The 5,179-nt window shown below is 37.9% G+C and overlaps 1 non-coding gene across 1 annotated transcript; it reads left to right on the plus strand.

The window, feature by feature from the left end:
* The first annotated feature begins 287 nt into the window (after nucleotides 1-287).
* LOC127077709 (small nucleolar RNA R71) lies at nucleotides 288-394 on the plus strand. The gene has a single exon (XR_007787490.1). It is a non-coding gene; the product is annotated as a small nucleolar RNA R71 (small nucleolar RNA).
* The last annotated feature ends 4,785 nt before the right edge of the window (nucleotides 395-5,179 follow it).

Here is a 5,179-nt window from a genome sequence, read left to right on the forward strand (position 1 = left end):
CTGGAGGTGATACATTTAAACTTTCAATTTTCTGGGCAAGAGCATCCACTTTTGCATTAACATGATCAAGGCTACTTATCTCGTACATGCCTCCTTTTGTTTGAGGTTTTTCTACCATTGTTCGGTCGCTTCCCCACTGATAATGGTTCTGGGCCATGCTCTCAATAAGTTGATAAGCATCGGCGTAAGGTTTATCCATAAGCGCACCACCGGCGGCGGCGTCTATTGTTAACCTTGTGTTGTATAAGAGACCATTATAGAAGGTATGAATTACTAACCAGTCCTCTAAACCATGGTGTGGACAAAGTCTCATCATGTCTTTGTATCTTTCCCATGCTTCGAAAAGAGACTCATTATCTTTCTGTTTAAATCCATTTATCTGGGCTCTCAACATAGCTGTTTTGCTTGGAGGAAAATATCGGGCAAGAAAGACTTTTTTCAACTCATTCCATGTGGTGACTGAGTTGGAAGGAAGAGACTGAAGCCATCTTCTAGCTTTATCTCTTAATGAGAAAGGAAAGAGACGAAGTCGAATTGCCTCTGAAGTGACACCATTAGCTTTAACAGTATCAACGTATTGGACAAATACGGATAAATGAAGGTTTGGATCCTCGGTAGGATTTCCAGAAAATTGATTCTGTTGCACTGCCTGCAACAGCGAAGGTTTAAGTTCGAAGTTGTTTGCTTCGATTGCGGGTGGAGCAATACTCGAATGCGGCTCATCTTGCGGTGGAGCAGCGTAATCTCGAAGAGCACGAGCTGGTTCTGCCATCTCGGGTATCGGCGATGGAAGAAGATTTTTGAGATCAGGAATTTCGATTGGAGGAAGATTGTTTGCAGCACGATACTCCCGAATTCGTCATAAGACTCGGAGATATCGTTCAACGTCGTTGATTTGTAAGTAGTACGGTTCGCCTTGTGAGCGAGTGTGTGGCATACAAATCATCGAAAGACAAGGGAAAATAAAAATTGCCTTAGTCTCTACAGCGTAACAGAAGAGTTACGATATCGACTAAATAAAAGTCCCCGGCAACGGCGCCAAAAACTTGATCGCGACTTTATGAGTCGATTGGGGTATTGACTGCAAGTGCACAGTCTAATCGCGTAGTTTTAAAAGATATTGATCCCACGGGGACTTAATGAATCGATATACTGTTTTTCTAAGGTTACTTCGTAAAGCTAAGGCGGATGATACTTTGTTGATTATGGGGAAAAATAAAACTAAAATCGGATCTAGATTAAATATCAAATAATGCGGATATCGGTATGTAGTTCGTCGTAATTAGGGAATCAAATCTTCGTTGGTTTCTTAGTTTTAAAATAAGTCTTTTCAGTAGACACTATTGATTAAAAATCTTTTCTCAAACTCTCGCTCTGTTGAATCAGACTATGACTTTATATTAACGTACGCTCTCACTATTTAGTTAAGTCTAAAATCACTTTTTGAAAACAATAGAATCTATAGAAACTCTTTTTAAGAAAATACTAACCATTTAAACACCCTCGTCTCAAACTCTCGCTCTGCTGACTTAGATTATATGATTAAACTTAAATGCTTAACTCTCGTCCTCACATTTAACTTTTAAAAATAATTTTTGAAAATGATTAGAATTTAATTAACTTTAAAAATTGCTCTCGCCCTGATTTAAAGTTAACGTCCAATTTACACTGTCCAGTTAAAAGCTCAAACTGTCGTTCTATTGATTTTAACTTCTTTTTGTCTTTTACTCTCGTACAAAAACTTTGATATTAACTCTGTAAATTGAGACCATAAAAAGAGTGACTATATTTTTAAATAAATTTAAACCAACTCAGTTTTGATTCCTTTATTCCGCTTACTTTACATACCGATATCTAAATTAATTAGCCGGACATGCTAAACAGGCCTAAACAATAATTATGCTTAAATACAGCCATATCAGACAAACAGTATAGATAAACAGCAGTACAGAGCATATATAAATTAAAACAATAAATTAATGAACCTGTAAAATTAATAGAAATCTTGGTTGTTCCCTAGCTTCGATGCTTGAACACTCCACCACAAACCGGTTGGATTTGTTCTTCACAATCTTCGTTCGGACAGGAAAATAAAGGCGAAGGAATAAAATACTATGACCTAACGTAAGGTTAGATCCAGTAAAAACTACACAATAGTTTCCGGTGTAGAAACTAGTGTGAAAGAAAATAAATTCAATGCTTTGGAAATTAACTAGAAAAGAAAAGGAAATAAAAATGCTAAGAAAGTAGAATGCTGTAAGATATATTGCTGTAAAAGCTTGCACGGCGGAAAAAGGGAGAAAAAGCGAGGAGACCCCCACAGGGAACCACTTAAAGATCTATTTATATTCATCCATCATGTAACCGTTTCCCAAAAGTTCCTTCAGTAGGTTTCCTAGTGTGTCAAAGAGTCAAGCGAAGAAAAAGGGCGAACGTGCTTCTGTTACACGCGTCAAAGCAGAAAAATAGGAGTGGGGGTGTGACGTTCGTCACACCATGTGTTACGCTTGTAACACTGAGCAGAGGGGCGTGACGCTCGTCACGCCTTGTGTGGCGGTCGTCACAGCATCGCAGTGCTTCTCCTTTGTAGTTGTGGGCTGGGCTTTAGTGGAATGCTTCTTTTTGCACCCCCTTTTCTTTCTTTTTCACGTATGCTTCAAATAATGTTACCTGAAATAAATAGAAGGAAAATACGAAGTAATATCGAATAATATAAAATAAATCGGATCAAATAATAATATAATTTAATTAAATCAAGTCCAAAAATGTGGTATTATTTCATGTTATCAGCTACTTGGATCATCAATATGATCTCAAGAGAGGAACTCCATTTGTGGTCTTGTTTCTTATCCTTCATCTCTTGTATAATTAGGACTTTAGCCATTCTTCTTCTTCCCTCCACTCTAACCCAAGCCAAAACTTTTGTGCAAACATTTAACACTTGTTTTAAACATTAGAAACCTAAGCATTATGCTTTTGATTTTTAAACTTTCTTTTCATAACACTTATTTTGAATTGAATCTTTAAATCAACTTTGACCATATTTTGTAAATACTTTTCATTGGTAAATATAACCCATTCAAATACTTTTGTGGTTTCAATGGCCACTTCTTATCAAAAACTTTTCATAACCATTAGCTATTAGGTTTGAGTTATCCTTGAGGTAGATATAATACTCACCTATATCCTTAGTGATGGACAATGAGTCTTCCATGCTTCTTATAGAGTTAACCCCTCACTAGCATGTTGAAGCTATCCTCACATGGTGGATTTGTGGTTTTAGGTTGGGTTTTCTCCCTTGGATAACAAAAGACCTTAAGGCTTTTGGACCAATCAATTCACCAACTTGTTTTTTGAGATTTTTACCCCGAACTACGAGGTTTTGATCCTGATCTTTTTTTTAAGATGGTACGTAGGCAATGAGTTTATCCATCCAAACACAAAAATTGTAAATAACTTGTATATTCTCTTCTCATCTCTTCAATCATGTTTGCACAAATAAATTTTCACAAAATACCAACCTTACAACAAGTGTGAAAAGGGCTCCCTAGGAGTACCTAGGATGTTTTGGGTGCTTAAAACCTTCCCATTGCATAACCAACCCCCTTACCCCGATCTCTGACATTTTTACTAGTTTTTGATTCGATAAAACTTTTAGGTTTTTGTTCGCTTTCTAACCATTCCTTTGGATAAATAGAAGTGTGGTGGCGACTCGACTTGTATGGTTTACCTTGGAATTAGTCAATATCTCTAATGGTAACGAATACCCCGCTACACCCTGCAGTTCCCTGTGGTCTAGTTGCTCAATTACTCAGTAACCAGTAATTGTTCATCCTTTCCCCAACGGATCTTTTGGCCTTCTACCCAGTAACCGGTAGTTGTAAGTCTTATTTATGTGGTTTTCTACCCAGTAACCGGTATATGTAATCTCATCTTTGTTGGTTATCTTTACCCAGTAACCGGTATTGATATTCCTTCGTTTTTGGATAATTGCTTTTGTCAAGCAGTTTATCCCTTGCGAGTCATCTTTCATTTACCCTTGTTTGGTAATGATTGTTTCTCCATCCTGATTGGTCGTCATTTTATACCCAGTAACCTGTATTCCGATGTCCTTTCTTTTCAATCGATTTATCCTTTATTAACCTAGTAACCGGTTGTGGATAATCTTCCATATGAGCATATTATCTACGTTATGATGGTAATAGATAATATATCTCATGCGCTCTTCAGTCGAAGTCTTTTTCTTCCCCAATCGAGTAAGATTCGTATTTCTTGTGGAATCGAATACCCATCCTGTAAGTCGAGTTTGCTCTTTCAGCCCTCCTTTCGGATGATGAGTGTCTTGGATATATTCCCAATTCATGCCTGGTTGGTCACCTATTATATTCCCAATAACCGGTATCCCTGGTGTTCCTTCCTTCTGCTCCTATTATGACTTTTTGTCCCCTGTGGAGTCAGATTTTCCTGAGTCGAGATGTGCCTTTTGGGTCCTCCTCAGATGCTTCGGATGATTGATATCTCTCACCCTTATACCATTCTTATATATTCTTTCTCCCTGAGCGTGTTGTTCTCTCACCCAATAACCGGTGTTTTAATAACATGTCCCTCTTTGAGGTTATTACCCAGTAACCGGTAATATCTCCTTGTTTCTTCCTCAGTTGAGTCCTTTGTGGACATCCTCGTCTGAGCCCGGATTTTTATCCGATGTGTCCTTTTGTGGATAGTTTTGTTGTATTGGCATATTCCCTAATACATGCATCTTTGCGTCAGCTCGAGTCTTTCCATCAATTTTTTTTCGTGGAATCCCTTCGTGTCTCCCAGCAAGTTTTCAAGTCGTGACCTGCTCACGCATTTTCACCTTATTTCCCCTAGAGTCTCTATCTCCCTACTGAGTGCGTTACTCCTATGGACTTTCAGTTTCTCCTTATTTCTTTCCTTCGTGGCAATTATTCACCATGAAGATTTTATTTCGCATGCATACATTTGCAACATGAGGTCTCTTAGGGACCAAAATTTATCTCTTTGTTATTATTTAAGCCCATTCTATCTCGTAGAGACGAAAATTTTAACCTTCATATCTCCGGCTAGAATCACCTTAAATAGGGGCATCTGTAAGACCCTAATTTTGACCCTAAGATCCCTCATGGCATCATGTTATTGCACAAGTGCATTGCCTCAA

Source organism: Lathyrus oleraceus, chromosome 4, assembly GCF_024323335.1.
Source record: "Lathyrus oleraceus cultivar Zhongwan6 chromosome 4, CAAS_Psat_ZW6_1.0, whole genome shotgun sequence".
Classification (NCBI taxonomy): domain Eukaryota; kingdom Viridiplantae; phylum Streptophyta; class Magnoliopsida; order Fabales; family Fabaceae; genus Lathyrus; species Lathyrus oleraceus.